Source organism: Anomaloglossus baeobatrachus, chromosome 8 (genome assembly GCF_048569485.1).
Source record: "Anomaloglossus baeobatrachus isolate aAnoBae1 chromosome 8, aAnoBae1.hap1, whole genome shotgun sequence".
In the NCBI taxonomy this organism is placed as follows: domain Eukaryota; kingdom Metazoa; phylum Chordata; class Amphibia; order Anura; family Aromobatidae; genus Anomaloglossus; species Anomaloglossus baeobatrachus.
In genome coordinates, this window is record NC_134360.1 from 73,731,164 (window position 1) to 73,751,925 (window position 20,762).

The 20,762-nt window shown below is 44.5% G+C and overlaps 1 protein-coding gene across 2 annotated transcripts in view; it reads left to right on the forward strand.

The window, feature by feature from the left end:
* Nucleotides 1–20,762, forward strand: part of LOC142249854 (centromere protein P-like) — a 389,082-nt gene that overhangs the window by 145,407 nt on the left and 222,913 nt on the right. The window lies entirely within an intron of this gene.

A 20,762-nucleotide genomic window follows, 5' to 3' on the forward strand; every position in this document is an offset into this window, starting at 1 on the left:
TTTTTAACCATTTTTAAAAATCGAAGGAGATAAATTCCTTGAACTTTTTTATCCATTGACTCTTAACAATAGATCAGTGGAAAAACTGTGAAACATGGATGGAGCATCAAAGTACAAAGTCTGACATCTTGGATATGGATATCTATAATGGCCCTTGCGTCACATAACCATCTTGCAGCCCTTATTATGTACCCTGTATGTGTACAGCTATAAGTATCTCCACTTGGATTCACTATTTACGGTATATACCTTGTGATAACGCTGTTACTCATTCTTTTGCACTATAGTTCTGCACTTTATCTATTGTGCAATACTATTTAATTATATTATCTCATTATCAATTTAAATATTATTTATTATGTCTACCCCTGTGCAAATTTGTGCTGCATACATTGATCTCCTGGCTATTGGGCATAGATATACACACTTTAATCTTGGGCTTTTATGATAATTTTCATCTTTGGAACTATTTATATATGTCTATGATCATGTACTTTTTTGTCCTCTGTCGTGCTGTTTGTGCTTTTTGCACTTTTATTATCATGTTTTTAATAATTCATTAATAAAACCTGATTTTATTATGACTGTGTGTTTTGGCTATACTTTGATAGGTTAAATGGTTTATTCTATAGCCTTTCCATTTATTCTTTAGGGGTGTGAGGGTGCATTGTCACCTTTTGACATTGTGTTTCCCCTTTTTGTATGACATATTTTGGTAACTACCAAAGTCTGACACCGGTGTTTAATATGTTTTCCCAGTGACCTTAATGAAGGAGTTTGATCCACAAAGTGGGTGAGCATGGGACCTGCAGAATAGGGGACAAATATACCAGGAAGGGGCGAAGGATGGGGGCCTAGGATGGGGAATAGACATGCCTAGAGGGGACCCAGGATGGGGTTTTATATACCTGCAAGGAGCCCAGAATGGGGTATATATATACCAGAAAGGGGCCCAGGTAAGGAGAAATATATACCAGAATGGGGGATATATATACCAGGAAGAGGCCCATGTATACCAGGATGAGGGACATATGTACTAGGATGAAGGATATGCAGCCGTTGAAATAATTATTGAGCATGTCACCAATTTTCAAAGTAAATATATGTCTAAAGGTGTAATTGACTTTAATTTCTCACTAGATTTCAGTAACAACCCATCCAATCCACACAGGCAAATAAATTCAACAATAGATGTCCATAAATATAGGAATGTTTAATAATAGGAAATGACACAGAGAAAATTTATTCAGCACGCTTACTGAAATGTATTTAATACTTTGTTCGAAAGCCTTTGTTGGTAATGTTGTTGGGCGGCACGGTGGCTCAGTGGTTAGCACTGCAACCTTGCAGCGCTGGGGTCCTGGGTTCAAATCCCACCAAGGACACCATCTGCAAGGAGTTTGTATGTTCTCCCCGTGTTTGCGTGGGTTTCCTCCCACACTCCAAAGACATACAGACAGGGACTCTAGATTGTGAGCCCCAATGAGGACAGTGTTGCCAATGTATGTAAAGCGCTGTGGAATTAATAACACTGTATAAATGAATAAAATTATTAATTAATTAACCCCTTCACGACCACGGGCAGTAAAATTACGTCCTATTTTAATGTGACTTAACGACCAGGGACGTAATTTTACTGCCTAAACTTCATTTGATTGACGTGGCCATAGCAATGGCTTTCAAATGATGTCCCCTGCTGTTTCTTACAGCAGGGGACCTTTGCTTGACCCCAGGGGGGGCGGCATCGCCACCCCCTATCGACGATCGATGTGATTGGCTGTTCAAATCTAAACCGCCAACCACATCGTTCGCACTAATTTCGGCAAAAATAATGCCGGAAATAGTGCGATATTGTGAGATGCAGCTATGAGATGCCGCAGCTGCTGCAGCATATCATAGGTGGACCTCAAACATGTCGCCCCCAGCCCCTGCAGCACTGATTGGAGCGATCGTGCTATGACGCGCAATCGCTCCAATCAGTGTGCAGTGGGGTGGTCTGATCTGCCGGTGGCCGCCCTCTCCAGGCCTGTGCTGGCCTGCGATCCCTCCCTCAACATGTTTGCAGCGTGCAGTGGCTGGTACTTGTGGTACCACGCCACCGCTGCTGCTGCCGCCGCCGTAGCTGACGTCACCGCTCCTGCTGCACGTGAGTACTGTGCTCACCTTGCAGCCCGTGCGCGCTCCCGTGGTGCCCCTGCGCGCTCCCGTGTTAGCCCCTGCCCGTGCCCCCCTGCGATCTTCCCCCCTACATCCCGATCTGCTCCCCCCCCCTTACCCCCCCGACATCCCGATCTGCTCCCCCCGCGATCTGACTGCAGCTCCCTCTCCGGTCTCCCCCTCTGCTCTCCCCCCTCCCCCTCTGCTCTCCCCCCCCCCCCTGCTCTCACCCCCTCCTCTCCCCCTCTGCTCTCCCCCCTCTGCTCTCCCCCGACGTCCTCTTACCTGTCTTCACCGGCCCGATCACATCTGCCTCCATCGCTGGGTCCTTCCTGGGAATTCTGCTGATCTGTCTGCTGCTCCTGTAAAGCTGTCCATCTCACTGCCTTCTTGTTCCTCTGCAGCACTTCTGATCAGTGATCCTCTGGGTACTGTGAGTATAACTTTTTTTTTTTTTCTGTATCCCCTGTCCATTTTTACACTTCATCCGTCCGTGCGTCCCGCTGAGCGCTGATCAGGGATGCAGATAACGTATCTGCATCCCTGCTCAATTTTTGGCGTGACTTTTTTTTCCGTATCCCCGACGCTTTTTGTATCGCACCCGTCCGTGCGTCCCGCCGAGCGCTGATCAGGGATGCACATAACGTATCTGCATCCCTGCTCAATTTTAGGCGTGACTTTTTTTTCCGTATCCCCGACGCTTTTTGTATGGCATCTGTCCGTGCGTCCCGCCAAGCGCTGATCAGGGATGCACATAACGGATCGGCATCCCTGCTCAATTTTAGGCGTGACTTTTTTTTTCGTATCCCCGACGCTTTTTGTATGGCATCTGTCCGTGCGTCCCGCCAAGCGCTGATCAGGGATGCACATAACGGATCGGCATCCCTGCTCAATTTTAGGCGTGACTTTTTTTTTTCCGTATCCGCAACGCTTTTTGTATCCCATCCGTCCGTGCGTCCCGCCGAGCGCTGATCAGGGATGCACATAACGTATCTGCATCCCTGCTCAATTTTAGGCGTGACTTTTTTTTCCGTATCCCCGACGCTTTTTGTATGGCATCTGTCTGTGCGTCCCGCCAAGCACTGATCAGGGATGCACATAACGGATCGACATCCCTGCTCAATTTTTGGCGTGACTTTTTTCCGTATCCCCGACGCTTTTTGTATCGCATCCGACCGTGCGTCCTGCAGCGGCAGATCAGTGCACTGCGTCTGTGCGTTTGAAAAGTCAAATGGCGCTCCTTCTCTTCTGAGCCCCGCCATTTGCCCAAACAATTACTTTCCACCACATGTGAGGTATCTACGTACTCAGGAAAAATTGCACAATACGTTTTATGGTGCATTTTTTCCTGATAGCCTTGTGAAAAAAAAAAAGCTACCTAGTTGAAGCAACCGTTTTGTCTTTAAAAAAAATTTTTTTCTTTTCACGGCTCAACGCTATAAACTTCTGTGAAGCCCCCAGGTGTTCAAAGTGCTCACCAAACATCTAGAAAAATTATTTGAGGGCTCTAGTTTCCAAAATGGGGTCACTTGTGGGGGAGCTCCACTGTTTAGGCACCATAGGGGGTCTCCAAACGTGACATGGCATCCGCTAATGATTCCAACCAATTTTGCTGTCAAATGGCACTCCTTCTCTTCTGAGCCCCACCATGCGCCCAAACAATTACTTTCCACCACATATGAGGTATCGTCGAACTCAGGAGAAAATGCACAATACATTTTATGGTGCATTTTTTCCTGATAGCCTTGTGAAAAGAAAAGCTACCTAGTTGAAGCAACCGTTTTGTGGTAAAAAAAAAAAAATGTTCTTTTCACGGCTCAACGCTATAAACTTCTGTGAAGCCCCCAGGTGTTCAAAGTGCTCACCAAACATCTAGAAAAATTATTTGAGGGCTCTAGTTTCCAAAATGGGGTCACTTGTGGGGGAGCTCCATTGTTTAGGCACCTCAGGGGGTCTTCAAACCCGACATGGCGTCCGCTAACAGGTGCAGCTAATTTTGCACTCAAAAATTCAAATGGCGCTCCTTGCCTTCCGAGCACTGCCGTGTGTCCAAACATTTGATTTCCACCACATATGAGGTATCTGCGTACTCAGGAGAAAATGCACAATACATTTTGTGGTGCATTTTTTCCTGTTACCCTTGTGGAAAAAAAAGCTACCTAGTTGAAGCAACCGTTTTGTGGTAAAAAAAAAAAAAATTTTTTCTTTTCACGGCTCAACGCTATAAACTTCTGTGAAGCCCCCAGGTGTTCAAAGTGCTCACCAAACATCTAGAAAAATTATTTGAGGGCTCTAGTTTCCAAAATGGGGTCACTTGTGGGGGAGCTCCACTGTTTAGGCACCATAGGGGGTCTCCAAACGTGACATGGCATCCGCTAATGATTCCAACCAATTTTGCTGTCAAATGGCACTCCTTCTCTTCTGAGCCCCACCATGCGCCCAAACAATTACTTTCCACCACATATGAGGTATCGTCGAACTCAGGAGAAAATGCACAATACATTTTATGGTGCATTTTTTCCTGATAGCCTTGTGAAAAGAAAAGCTACCTAGTTGAAGCAACCGTTTTGTGGTAAAAAAAAAAAAATGTTCTTTTCACGGCTCAACGCTATAAACTTCTGTGAAGCCCCCAGGTGTTCAAAGTGCTCACCAAACATCTAGAAAAATTATTTGAGGGCTCTAGTTTCCAAAATGGGGTCACTTGTGGGGGAGCTCCATTGTTTAGGCACCTCAGGGGGTCTTCAAACCCGACATGGCGTCCGCTAACAGGTGCAGCTAATTTTGCACTCAAAAATTCAAATGGCGCTCCTTGCCTTCCGAGCACTGCCGTGTGTCCAAACATTTGATTTCCACCACATATGAGGTATCTGCGTACTCAGGAGAAAATGCACAATACATTTTGTGGTGCATTTTTTCCTGTTACCCTTGTGGAAAAAAAAGCTACCTAGTTGAAGCAACCGTTTTGTGGTAAAAAAAAAAAAAATTTTTTCTTTTCACGGCTCAACGCTATAAACTTCTGTGAAGCCCCCAGGTGTTCAAAGTGCTCACCAAACATCTAGAAAAATTATTTGAGGGCTCTAGTTTCCAAAATGGGGTCACTTGTGGGGGAGCTCCATTGTTTAGGCACCTCAGGGGGTCTTCAAACCCGACATGGCGTCCGCTAATGAGTGCAGCTAATTTTGCGTTCAAAAATTCAAATGGCGCTCCTTCCCTTCCGAGCTCTGCCGTGCGCCCAAACAATTGATTTTTAGCGTACTCAGGAGAACATGCACAATAAATTGTATTGTGCACTTTCTCTTTTCTCCCTTGTAAAAATGAAAATTTTATGGCTAAATTAACATTTTTGTGTTAAAAAGTAAAATTTTCATTTTTTCCTTCCACATTGCTTTGGTTCCTGTGAAGCACCTAAAGGGTTAATAAACATATTGGATGTGGTTTTGAGCAGTGTGAGGGGTGCAGTTTTTAGAATGGGGTCACTTTTGGGTATTTTCTGTCACCTAGGTCTCTCAAAGTCACTTCAAATGTGATGTGGTCCCTAAAAAAAATTATTTTGTAAATTTTGTTGGAAAAATGAGAAATTGCTGATGACCTTTGACCCCTTCTAACTTCCTAACGAAAAAAAAATTTGTTTCGAAAATTGCGCTGATGTAAAGTAGACAAGTGGGAAATGTTATTTAGTAACTATTTTGTGTGACATATCTCTCAGATTTATGGGCATAAATTTTCAAAGTTTGAAAATTGCGAAATTTTCAAAATGTTCACAAAATTTCCTAAATTTTCACAAATAAACGCAAAAAATATCGGCTTAAATTTACCACTGACATGAAGTACAATATGTCACGCAAAAACAATCTCAGAATCGCCAGGATCCGTTGAAGCGTTCCAGAGTTATAACCTGTCAAAGTGACACTGGTCAGAATTGCAAAAAATGGCCCGGTCATTAGGGTGTTTTAGTGGCCGGGGGTGAAGGGGTTAATAACAGTTTCAAGATGCCTCTTGTATATACAAACTAGTCGCATGCATTGCTCAGCTGTGATTTTGGTCCATTCTTCCACATAAACACTCTTCAGATCCTGAAGGTTCCTGTAGGTTCCTTCAATGAACTCTGAGCTTTCGCTGCTTTTATAATTGTTTTTTATTACATTCAGGTCAGGTAATCAGATGGGCCTTTCTAGTAGCTTTAGGGGTGCTTCACACACAGCGAGCTCGCTGCCGAGATCGCTGCTGAGTCACGCTTTTTGTGACGCAGCAGTGACCTCATTAGCGATCTCGCTGTGTGTGACAATGAGCAGCGATCTGGCCCCTGCTGCGAGATCGCTGCTCGTTACACACAGCCCTGGTTCGTTTTCTTCAAAGCCGCTCTCCTGCTGTGACACACAGATCGCTGTGTGTGACAGCAAGAGAGCGACAAATGAAGCGAGCAGGGAGCAGGAGCCGGCGTCTGACAGCTGAGGTAAGCTGTATCCAAGATAAACATCGGGTAACCAAGGTGGTTACCCGATATTTACCTTAGTTACCAGCCTCTGCAGCTCTCACGCTGCCAGTGCCGGCTCCGGCTCTCTGCACATGTAGCTGCTGTACACATCGGGTTAATTAACCCGATGTGTACAGCAGCTAGGAGAGCTAGGAGAGCAAGGAGCCAGCGCTAAGCAGTGTGCGCGGCTCCCTGCTCTCTGCACATGTAGCTGCATTACACATCGGGTTAATTAACCCGATGTGTACTGTAGCTAGGAGAGCAAGGAGCCAGCGCTCAGTGTGCGCGGCTCCCTGCTCCCTGCTCACACTGGTAACTAATGTAAACATCGGGTAACCATACCCGATGTTTACCTTAGTTACCAGTCTCCGCAGCTTCCAGACGGCGGCTCCGTGCAAGCGCAGCGTCGCTTGCACGTCGCTGCTGGCTGGGGGCTGTTCACTGGTCGCTGGTGAGATCTGCCTGTTTGACAGCTCACCAGCGACCATGTAGCGATGCAGCAGCGATCCTGACCAGGTCAGATCGCTGGTCGGATCGCTGCTGCATCGCTAAGTGTGAAGGTACCCTTAGTTTCTTGCTCTGAAACCAATTACGAGTTTCCTTGGCCATGTGATTGGAAATGTGATTGGGATCATTGTATTGCTGAAATGTCGACCCTCATTTAACCTTCATCTTCCTGGCAGATACCATCAGATGATTCTCAAGAATGTTCTGGTACATTAGTCCATTTATCTTTCCTGCAAATGTATGAAGTCTAAAAGTGCCAAACTTCACTCTTGGTATTGTGTTTTTGGTTGAAATGCAGTGCATTTTGGCCTCCAAACATGGTGTGCATAATGGCATCCAAAGAGTGACATTTTGGTCTCATCTGACCAGACTATATTCTCCTAGTATTTCACAGACTTGTCTAAAAGTTGTTGAGCAAACTTTTAAATTTGCTTAAACATGTTTATTGTTCAGCAATGCAGTCTTATGTGGTGAACGTGCAATACAGGCCATGGAGGTTGAGTGCACAACTTATTGTTTTTGTTTAAACAATTGTACCTACTGATTCCCAGGTCTTTCTGCAGCCCCCCCACAGGTGGTCTTGGACAACTCTGAATTATTTTCAATTCTATATCTGAAATCTTGTCGGGAGTACCTGGTCGTGGCAGATTGGTAGTGAAACTATGTTTTTCCACTTCCAGACTACGGCCCCAACAGTGCTCACTGGAACCTTCAGTAGTTTAAAAAGTCTTCTGTAACCAGTGCCATCATCAGTATGTTTTGTAACATTAAAGTTGTGAAAGTCTTGAGAAAGCTCACTGGTTTTACCCATCATGAGATGTTTCTTATGTAGAACCTTGGAAATGAGACACCTTTTTATAGGCCATCATTTGAACTAGCTGATATTATTATTCACTAAGTAGCAGGATTGCTTTCTAATTACTGATAGATTTCAGCTGATGTTATGACTTTCCACAGCGTTTTAGACCTCTTTCTTCATGTGTTCAATACTTTTCTTTTTCCTGTGTCGGTTCTAATTATTACATATTACAAAATGTATGGACATTTGTGGTTTGATTTCTTTGCCTGTGTGGATTGGATGGGTTGTTGCCAACATCTGGTGAGAAACTCATGTCAATACCACCTTTAGAAATACATTTACTTAGAAAATTGGTGATGTGTTCAATACTTATTTCACTCGTATATACCAAGTAGGGGCTCAGTGAGTTAGGGTAAAGCTGATCATGCATCAGTAGGGTGGACTGAGGGTTACTGCAGGTTGTTGGCCTGTTAGAAGAGGTAAGTCTTCAGGTTCCTTTTTGAAGGTTCCACGGTAGGCGAAAGTCTGATATGTTGGGATAGAGTTTGAGTATGGGTGATGCACAGGAGATATCTTCTATGTGATTGTGGGAAGAGGAGATAAGATGGAAGGTGAGAAGGCTATCTTGTGAAGATCGGAGGTTGCGTACAGGTAAGTACCGGGAGGCTAGGTCACAATTGTATGGAGAAGACAGGTTGAGGATATCTTTGTATCTCATGGTTAAGGTTTTGAACTGGAGTCTTTAGGCAATGGGAAGCCAGTGAAGTGATTGGCAGAAAGGGGTGGCCGGGGAATAGCGGGGGACAGGTTAATTAGTCAGGCACAAGAGTTTAGGATAGATTGGATGGGTGCAAGAGTGTTAGAAGGGAGGCCACAGAGCAGGAGGTTGAAGTAGTTAAGGTGGGAGCTGATGAGTGCATGGACTAGTGTTTTTACAGAATCTTGGTAAAGGAATGTACGGATCCTGAAAATATATTTAGTTGGAGTCGGCAACAGGTGGAAAGGGCTTCGATATGTGGCTTGAAGGAAAGGGTAGAGTCAAGGCTTACCCCGAGACAGAGAGCTAGCGGGACTGGGGAGAGTGAGCAGCCATTGACTATGATGTAAAGTTCAGTTGGGGGGGTTGAGTGAGATGGGGAAAGATGATGTCTACGTTAAGTTTTCGATATTGAGTGGAGAGAAAGGATGAAATAGCGGACATACATTGTGGGATTCTGGATAGTAAGGGAGTGATATTGGGTCCAGATAGGTAGAGCTTCCTGTCATTAGCATAGGGATGATATACCTCGATGGGGGATATATATACCTGGAAGGGGCCCAGGATGTGGGACTGTAAAGATCTGAGGTCGTGGTTGTATTAATCACCTATGCAGAATAACAATGCAACAATTTTTTATTTACAGTAGTCCTTATGGTCCTCCAAATGACCGATATCAAAAATAGTCCTTAGGGTAGTTCCTCAAATCCAGACAATGGATATCATGACCATAGCACATGTAGGCATCTCCAATCACTATAGCCCATCCTTGGGCACCAGAACCTGGACATGGCCACAGCAACAAATTCTCGCCCTTCTATGTCACAGCACAAACCTCCTTCAAAAGTGTGTTTTCTCACTTTTCTACCTTTTTTGGGATCAGCCCCCTAGATGAAGAGAGATTTACATTAAACAAATGTTTATGTGATTATCTAAGTATGAAGGAGGGTAGTCTCCGGCCAGTTTGCAGGATTGTGTATCAAGAAAGTACCCTGTAGAGGAACAAAGAAAGACAACCCCTCACCAGATGCAGGACAATGAATCTTACTGTAGGCCTGATAACATTAGAGTCCATGGAGACCAAGTAATGTGACACAGTTGCAACCGCTTCCCCCACCAGTTGTGTATAGACAAGTAACCTTAAACTGACGAGTAGTCAGTGGACTTCCAAAAAAACAAAGTTTGGGCTCGAAGTTCTAGTGAGTTACGAGTGCAAACCACTCAAGCGAGCAGCGCTGTGCTTGGGTACGATTTGATGCTGATCTCTGTGCAAGCCGCGTGCAGTGTTTGCACGGCTCACACAGGCGGGTAAAATCAGTGTGATCAGATGTAGTGTGTACACATAAAAACATTTTTTTGAAAAACCCTGCCCACCCTCCCCTGGAAGGCCTCTGCTTATGGCTGGCAGCATGGAGCCATGAACTACCCGATTACTGATTTCCATTGAGGTTCAGTTCAAGTCTTCAAGTCAGGGTCACAAATCAAACCTTATCTAATGTTCGAATGTGCCCTGCGTACTGAACCATTAAAGGTTCCCTCATCTCTACTGATAAGCAAGCATATATCTAATAAAACACAACAGTAAGATCGACTTAACAAGCGCTCTGTGCTGAAAAAAGTCCAATAGTCCTCACAGGGACATATATACTTGTAACGGGATCAGGATGGGGGACATATATACCATGATGAATGGGCCCAGGGTGGGGGATATATATACCTAGAAGGGACACAGGATGGGGGACATTAGTTCAGGATGGCAACATTAGTTCATAATGAAGGGGGCAACACCTATGTCTTTATAGGATTTAGAACTCTACAAGGGCCTGTGATGGTGGGTTGTGTATGTTCAGATGTTGGGAGTGTTGCCTTGTGTGTACATTGTCCTGTCTGCAGGTTAATCACCTCCTGCAGTGCTTCTGTCCCTACATCTGGGGGAGAGGAGCCTGGAATCCACCCAACCTCTTTGCTTACCTGGGGGATGATTCAGTCTGTCGGAGGACAAGAGACAAGTAGGAAGATTTATTCTCTGTGGGTGAAGCTGGGCTACTGTCATCACCCCAAGAGAGACTTGGACATTTATCACTTACTGGACTATTTTACAACCTGTATTATTTTATAGACTTTCTGATTTGCTTGGAATAAAGGTTCTTTGGATTGTTCACTCATCTCTCGCTCTGTTGATTGTGTGATATCAGAGAAGGACCCCGTGACAGGGCCTATACATCTGACCAATGTGTGAGGGGGGGTTCCAAGCCCAAAATTTGCATCGGGGCATAATGGACTCTGGTTACGACACTGATTCCTGACACATGTCTGTTACTCCATACATACATTTCCCACATACCACTCACTGAAAGTGCATCTTTCACTCATAGACTGGATAGGTAGGTCTGACACCTATTGTGAGAAGGTCCAGTCGGTCTGCTGCCACCAGTTTGCTATTCCTGGCCACTGTATTCTACCCTAGTGCATGTACCTTTCCATTAAAGAGGTTTTCCCATGATAGTAAGTCCTCCCAATTGATTGACTGTAGGCGTGCCAGAAATAGTCATGTCAGCTTTCCGTTTTTTTTCCAGTTGTCTCATTGGCAGTGTGAATAGAGCAGAGTTGCGTACCCTCAGCCTATACTCCATTTAGACAATGATCTTCAAACCTCCATTCTCTGGATTGCTAGGGGTCCTACTAGTTGGATACCATGCAAGTAGTAGGTTTTCCTCAATAGAACAGAGAACTTCTCTTGGGGGAACCCTTTTAAAGACTATTAAAGTTGGGGAAAGAGCTGAGGGTAGCTTATCGCTTTCTGAGTCTCCTATAGACTTCAATGGGGAGTGCAAGTATGGCCTATTCCAAATGATTCAGATCAGAATACTCTGATATAAAATATAGTTCACAAAGTTTATTTTTTTTATACAAACTATTTTTTTTATTATTTTCTTTGTGGAAATGTCTGTTGTATATTAAATAATTCATTTTAAAATGAATCCAGCTTCAGCAGTATGAAAGTTAATGGTCAACCAAGGTAAATATCCAGAGTCCTCAGTCACGGGGTGTGTGATACGTGGCATGTCGGACTCCAGCCAGCATTCACTTACTGCAGATCTTTTCCATATGTTTCCTGTTCTTAGCTCCATTTGCAAACATTATCCTTCCACAGAGAGAGTCAAGAAAAGTAAGCATTCTTTCCTGAATAAACAAAAGCTGATTACAGGACATTCCTGCAAACATCCATGCCTCATGCATGACTTTTTCAGGTAAAGGTGAATCCCTGACTGTTTAGCTCACTGATTAGTAAATATCCGAGTTCCTGCCCAAATTCTATGGAGATGGTTACTTTTATTACTACTATTCATTTCACAAGAAGAATAAAAAAAAAATTATTGCTGTAAAGCTTCTCTTTCCAGTTAACGGTGATTTGTACAAAAACACACCAAAAAAAGTACTTAAAGTATAAAGTCTAAAAATGCAAGCTGTTTTTTTATGCAGATATGGGATAATTGTTTCCCTATGCATTTCACTGTGAGCAGTATCTGAGCATAACCCAATTTACGAATATATTTGCATTTTTTCAGTAAGTGCAATTATTTAAATAATTTATCATATGGAGTTTTAATTTGTCTACTAGCTAATTATAATGGGAAACTCTACTCAAGAATAAGGTTTCCCATGTGTTCCTTTGAAGGCCAACTTCCACACACCCGTGTGTCTGAGTCTTCAGTGTAGGTTCCAGTTGCTGTTTGTTGGCATTTGCCATTATACAGTTTATTCTGCTGCAATATTCTGTACAAACTCTTGTGGCTTCTGTAATCTATGGCTTCTCCGATCTGCTGGTTAATCCATCAACTGCTGTAATCATTATGAACTGCTATATAGAGACTGTTTGTATATCTCTGCAAATTCTTGTGGTTTCTGCATCTACTACTACTGTTTAACCCCTGTATGAAGAACTCCTGCTGTTTAATGCTGTAGGCAGGGGTCTAGTGACCCCTGCCTTTTAACCATATATCAACTGTTCCCTGCTGTTTACCCCTATATCTACTGCTCACTGCTGTTTAACCTATGAACTGTTGTTTGCAATCCAAACTGCTATCTAGGTAACGTTCACATTACACTGCAATCATCTCTGTATTTTCTCATGATTTCTGTAATCTGCAGTCTAATGCTTCTTTGTTAATTAACATATTGGCTGTTGTATGTATTACCAACTGCTATCTATGGACTATTCACATTATGCTGCAATTATTTCTACAAAATGTCTGTGGATTCTATATTCATCTAGATCCTTGTTCAGGCCTGTTATTTAACCCTCTAATTTCTCTGCAGTGTTTGTGTATATTGTGTATACTCCTGGTTCTGTGGTTTCTGGTGCTTGCTGTCTAGCAAACCCATTTTCCAGGTCTGCTGTGTTATCACCTTCAGCCCAAGTGGCCTGCAGCTTGATGAATCCATCTCACTTGGTGAGCTCTAAGACATGTGTGGCGCCCCTACGAATTCAGGCGCCAACAGGGTACTACGCCTCACCCGAGGTGCAGTATTCATCTCGGATACAGAGGAGGTAATCGCTGGTAAACCACCAGAATACATCCAACACATAACACGGCAGTTCTGTCACTGGGACTGGGCAAGGGTAGGAGCCAGGTGTGGCCATCATGAGGTATGGGACCTTTTGGCCACTAATTCAGCAACCCGGGAGACGTGGCACCTGCAGGGGAAGTTAGGATCCATCTCACACACTGTTCAGTTAGTTAGCTCCGGGCACTGCAAGCGCCAGGTCAGACTCAGGAGGAGACGTCAGTCAGAAATGACAAGCACAGAAAAGGGCCCGTGGTCAGGAGCTGGAGGCTCAACCCAGGTTCTTTGGAAGAAGGGGGATCCCAAGGTTTTCGAGGAGTGCAGCAGGCAACCGTGACCTGTTCCATGGCCCAGGAGCTGGGGTGGAGGGAAGACCACCAGAAAGGACACACAGAAGGAACCACCAGCCTTGACCTCCGCACTGTCCGGGATCGACTGAAGCCCATCACAGTGGTAAACAGCACTCCAAAGGCGGTGTGACATCAGTAAGTAAAGGACTTGAACTGCAACCTCTGTTTCGTCCCATCATTGCCGGCGCTCTGATCATTGCGTCCCTGCGCGATAGGTGACTACAACTCCCAACATCCTCCTTGGGGCCAGAACTTTGCCTGTGGAGAGCTGTACCATCTGTGCTGCGCTATCATCCGCCCCAGACAAGACCTTCCACAGTGGCCGCTAATACTGGCCGCACACCACAGATGGCGTCACTAAGAACTACTCCCATTATCCCCATCCCCATCTTTATTGACACCGCCGGGGTCATGGAACTGGGCCAGGCCACTGTGACATCCCAAACCCTACATCGGCCCTGTGACAACTAACCCCAAAGACCCCGTGGGCGCGTCACATGCATGTTTCAGTCTGAATCAGACTATGGTGCCACACCTTATCTACCAATACTTAAAGGGAAACATGAGCAGTTCTGGGTGCATATCTAGAATCCCTGCTTAACAGTCCCTGCATCTAGTAGCATACATAAATAGATCTTGCTAATTAGGGCTATGACTAGTTGCAAGGGGGTTGTTAGTTCCCAGTCTAGTTGGTCCACTGAAGATGTTATCACACTTATGTGGGTGTGATAGCCTGCTTTACAATGCCCAGCGTCACGGCAGCGCGATACAAAGTCGCGCATGTACTCTGCTTTGCACCAATCAGCATTGAGTTTCTTCGATGCTGGGTGTATGCACACCCGACTTCAAAGACGCTCATTGCCAATGATCGGAAGTCATCAACACTTCCGGTCATGTACACTTCTCCACTCTCTCTGAAGACGGGACACATACACTCTGCTTCTGAGTAGTGGACAGTGAACCTCTATGAAGTCGGGATGCGTACACTCGGTGTCAAAGAAGCTCAATGCTGATGGGTACAAAGGTGTGCATATGTGCGGCTTTATATCGTGCTGTTACGATGCTGAGCATTGTAAAGCATGTTATCATACCCACAGGGGTGTGATAACCTGCTATGTGGGCCAACTGACCTAGTCACAGGCCTAATTAGCATCTCATAAACGATCATTAGAAATACTTTTTCTAAAGATCTGTTTGTGTGTTACTAGATGCTGGGACAGTTAGGCACGGATTCTAGATATGCACCCAGAAATGATAGTGGTTCTGGGCGCACTGGGGACTTGACAGGTTCCCTTTAAGACAGAGGGATAAAACTCTGTTATTAATGCAGGCAATATAATTTCTTGTAAGGTTTAATTACATGAACTGACTGTTCCACACAAGTGAGGGGAGTCGCAAACTCATATGACTCAAATAATTACGGTGGGTAGATTCTGTCTCACTATTTCTTATATTTCACAGATAACTACATTGTTCTCCTTGGACAAAGCCCAAGGGCAGAAATTCTGCTGCTTTAACCTTCACATTAAACATTAAATTGATCATACCACAACGGAAGAGGATGCAGTCCAAAATCTAGCATTCAAAATGCTGAATTGTAGGGAAGTACAAAAGTCTAGTGTTTTTTTAAAGGGTTTTTCTGGCGCTTACCACACTATTTAGCGGTAAGCTCCAGCGCCTCCTCTTCCCTGCTGATCTTTGTTTATCGGACTGCAGCGATGACCTCTGCAGCCAATCACTTGCCCCAGTGATGTTGGAGAGTCAATCTTGGCCTCACCATTGGGATCAGTCATTGGCTGCAGTGGTTACTTATTGTCGACATTGAGATCAGCGCTGCTGTCCTGTAAGCGAAGACTGGCTCGGAGCAACATTGGTGGTGGCTTTCTTATCTGTCTTTCAACCAATTTTCTCATGCCTTGGACAACTGTTTTTGTTATTTAGCTAGCTTATCAGTCATGAGCATTAAATAATGACTCCTATAAAAACCGAATAATCACTTTACTAGAAGAATTTTCTGGGAACCTGCTCAGACACATTTTCCAGACATTTCATTCTTATTCCAACAGTCAGAACTTAAGGTCTAAACGAGTTTTCTTGCTTTTTTTTTTCTTTTGCCTTTTTAGCAATTAATTTTATTCTCACTATTTTGCCTTATAGATTGTATTGTATTGTATTCACAAAAATATAGGGCTGTGCCATGACATAGGCTTGCATACCAACAATATCCAATAAAAATTAAAAAAAAATCTTTATTTTTATATAGCGCTAACATATTCCGCAGCACTTTACATACTATCATACACACTGTCCCCATTGGGGCTCACAATCTAAATTCCCTATCAGTATGTTTTTGGAGTGTGGGAGGAAACCGGAGGAAACCCACGCAAACACAGGGAGAACATACAAACTCCTTGCAGATTTTGTCCATGGTGGGATTCGAACCCAGGACTCCAGCGCTGCAAGACTGCAGTGCTAACCGCTGAGCCACTGTGCCACTGTGTCCAATGCTAAATTCATGCTCAACGTTGTTGGGGATTTCCTAAAAATGTTACTACACTCAGAATTCACAAATCACTGTCACAAAAAGGACATCCCTTACTAGTGATGAGCGAGCATTACCATGCTCTGTACTTGTAATGAGCAGTTGGATGCTCAGATGGGCGCCACTCAAGTACCCAGGTACAGTGGTTTCCCAAAAATAAGACTGTGCCTTATATTATTTTGGCTCCAAACGATGCACTAGGGCTTATTTTCGGGGAATGTCTTATATTTTGTATTGGTGTCAGTTATTGGGTTGCCTGTTAATAAAAAAGGAGTATTCACCCCTGCCTCCACCCATAATTTGTATGTTGCTGTAAACCCTGTAAGCATATAGTCACATGTCAAGTCACATAGTCAAGCTTCAAAAGGAACCTGAAGACCCACCTCTTCCGACAAGCCTACAACCTGCAGTAACCCTCAGTCTGATATAGCGCCGCATGACCAGCTCTACCCTCACCTACTGTATCCTCACCCATCCCTTAGACTGTGAGCTCTCGCGGGCAGGGTCCTTTATCCTCCTGTACCTGTCTGTGCCTTGTATTGTTTATGATTACTGTACTTGTCCCTATTATGTATACCCCTTCACATGTAAAGCGCCATGGAATAAATGGCACTATAATAATAAATAATAATAATATGTCAGCTAGTTAATGGAATGAATATTGACCTCTCTTCCCAGCGTGATTGGAACTTGTGTTAATAATATAATAACTATTCACCCCCTTGCCTGTACACCCCTCTACTGGCATCATTGATTGGAACTTGCACCAGTATGTATTTCTATGCAGCGGTCATGCTCAGGAGAACCACAGGGCCAGTGCGAGCATTGCTCTTCAATTCTGCAATTACAGTCTGAGTTGAAACAATGATGCCGGCAGAGGGGTGGGCGGGGAAGTGGGTGAATATTCATTATTTCATGAAAATAAGTTCCAACCACTGACTACGGCAGAGGGGTAGACGGGAAGAGGGGTGAATATTCATTCCATTAACTAGCCGGCATGTGACTATAAACTTCTGGGGTTTACAGCAACGTACATTAATAAAAGATACTTGTCCTGAAAGGGCTGCCCAAGCCCTATTTTAGGATACTACTAGTGTGATGAATCATAGCTAGAATTTATTTTCAGAGTAGGTCTTATTCTCGGGGAAACCTCAATGGACGTCAATGGGGAACTCAACCATTTTTACAGGAAATCTTCTGGAAAAATGCTTGAGTTCCCCTTTGACTTCCATTATAGTTGGGTACTTGAATCGAGCCCATCCAAGCATCCAACTGTTGGTTAAGAGTACTGGGCACCCGAGCATGGTAGTGCTCGCTCATCACTAATTACGAGCACCCAAGCATGGTAGTGCTCACTCATCACTAGTTACGAGTACCGGGCACCTGAGCATGGTAGTGCCCACTAATCACTAGTTACGCGTACCGAGCACCCGAGCATGGTAGTGCTCACTCATCACTAGTTACGAGTACTGAGCACTCGAGCATGGTAGTGCTCGCTCATCACTAGTTACGAATACCGAGCACACGAGCATGGTAGTGCTCACTCATCACTAGTTACAAGTACTGAGCACCCGAGCATGGTAGTGCTCACTCATCACTAGTTACGAGTACTGAGTACCCAATCTTGGTAGTGCTCGCTCATCACTAGTTACGAGTACCGAACACCTGAGCATGGTAGTGCCCGCTCATCACTAGTTACGAGGACTGAGCATCCGAACATGGTAGTGCCCCCGCTCATCACTACACTTACTACTTCTATTACATGGGAGCATGAATCCATTTCTCACTATATCTGCATGGTGACATTACTGCCTGGAGCTAGTGGAAATGGACCATGTAGGCATAATCCATGTATAAATAATAGAGGAATTTATAAAATAAGATTGTTTTACCAGTTTTTTTAAGTTAGAAGTATGGAATAGTTCACCTGTTTCTCCAAAGTAGCTATTATGAGACTTGTCCCATGTATTGCATATTTCATCTCTTTATAAGCAGCTGCTAGACGTTCACCATTTTTATTCTATTACTGAAGCTTAGCACAGCATGAGCTCTCTTCTGTGCTGGCTTCGTTCTCCAGGGTTCGCTCCAGAACTTTTGCTCTTAGCTTTAAAGTCCTGCCAGCTCTGTGCCTGCAAACTATTCCTGCTTCCAATCTCTGCATGTGCCTTCACACTCCTGATATTCAGTCTACGAACAACCCAAGGTCTCCCCATATGCATATTTTTTCAAGCTTCATCAGCTGATTATTTTTCCATTTTTACATAATCGTAGCATTTTTTTTATAAATCAAAGGAAATGTCACAATTTTGTAAAATAAAAAAGCCAGATATGACACGTTTGAATATCATGTAAAAAAGGGAATACAAATTAGACACAGTCATGATAAAGATAATTTATGAAAAGTAACACATATATTAAAGGGGTATTTCTATTTAACCTATACAATAAGTTGATTGTCTTAGTAGGGGGGACCTACTCCTATCATCTGTCACTACCACTCCAGCAAACCACTGCCCTAAAGGGTACTTTACATGCTGCGATCTCTGTACCGATATCGCTAGCAAATGTACTCGCCCCCGACGGTTGTGTGATGCGGGCACATCGCTGCCCGTGGCACACAACATCGCTTACACCCGTCACACGGACTTACCTTCCCTGCGACGTCGCTCTGGCCGGCGATCCGCCTCATTTCTAAGGGGGCGGTTCGTGCGGCATCACAGCGACGTCACACGGCAGCCGTCCAATAGCAGAGGAGGGGCGGAGATGAGCAGCCAAAACATGACGCCCACCTCCTTCCTTCCTCATTGCCGGCGGACGCAGGCAAGGAGATGTTCGTCGTTCCTACGGTGTCACACATAGTGATGTGTGCTGCAACAGGAACGACGAACAACATTGTACCTGCAGCAGCAACGATATTAAGGAAATGAACGACGTGTCAACGAGCAACGATTTTTCACGTTTTTGCACTCGTTGATCGTCACTTATTTGTGTCACACACTGCGATGTCGCTAACGGCGCCGGATGTGCGTCACTAACGATGTGACCCTGACGATATATCGTTAGCGATGTCGCAGCGTGTAAAGCACCCTTTAAGGGCCATTTAAATGCTGCGACATCGCTAACAATATATCGTCGGGGTCACCGGTGTTTTGCGACGCACATCCAGCGTCGTTAGCGACATCGCAGCGTGTGACAGGCTGGAGCGACCTTAAATGATCACAAAAGAGACAAAAATCATTGGTATATGAGAGGTCGTTGATTTACCAAAAATCGTTGTCTGGTCAGTACCGATGTTGTTCCTTGTTCCTGTGGCAGCACACATCGCTATATGTGACACCGCAGGTCCGACGACCATCTAATTACCTCCGTCCACCGGCACTGAGGATGGAAGGAGGTGGGCGGAATGTTGCGTTCCGCTCATCTCCGCCCCTCTTCTGCTATTGGACGGCTGCCGTGTGACGTTGCTGTGACGCCGCATGAACCGCTCCCTTAGAAAGGAGGCGTATTGCCGGCCAGAACGACGTTGCAACGAAGGTATGTCCGTGTGACGGGGGTTAGCGATATTGTGCGCCACGGGCAGCGATTTGCCCGTGATGCACAACCGACGGGGGTGGGTATGCTTGCTAGCGATATCGGTACCGATATCGCTGCGTGTAAATACCCTTTAGGATTTATACATGTAAGTATGGCACAATACATTCAATGATACCCTTAGTTATCACAAGTGATCACATGGATGTATGGCATATGATTGCTAAAAAGTAAACACAAAACCATAGGGACCGCCCTATTTGATGTCATATTTAAAAAGGGGAGTTTATTGTTTCTACCAGGTTCCCTTCTCTTAGCTCATTGCTGCAGTGGTCATGTGGTTGGCTGCAGTGGTAATATGGATGATCACAGTTTTCAAAAATCTGTTTACAGTCATTGATTGGGGAACTTAATTGCTGATTACAAGAGAAAACAATAGCGCTTTAAAGGGGATGCCCACTACTCAGACAACCCCTTCTCAATCCTTCTGTTTCCCCAGTTTAAAATAATAAAATTTGTACTCCCCTCTAGAGTTGGTGCTGTTCCAGCAGTGTTGGCTCTGTCTCTCCCGAGATTGTGAATCAGTATGACATCACATGATCCCTGCTGCCGGTCAGCGGCCACTTCACTCTTCTCTACTTTCCGCTGGATTAGTAAAGAGGAAGTGAGCGGCCAGCCGCACCTCTGACTTCCTGTTGATTACTGATTACAGGGATTACGTGACGTCACAATTATACATGATCCCTGGGAAGACCATGCTGGAATGGCGCCAATACCGGAGGTATGTATACGTTTTATTATTTTAACAAGGGGAAATGTATGGATTGAGAAGTTGTTGTCCAAGTAGTGGACAACCCCTTTAATTGAACATTGTGGACTGTCCTCCATAATAAAAAATAAATGTTTGCACTGGTGCTGGTTCCCCTGTGGACCACAATGCTCCATAATTCATCTATATTGTATTGTCGTCATTTTGTGAAACCGCACACCAATAAGCACCAGTCTGCTCCAAGTAATTTTATCAGTTCCTGTTCATATCCAATTTTAACACCATTGAAGATAAACATAAGATAATT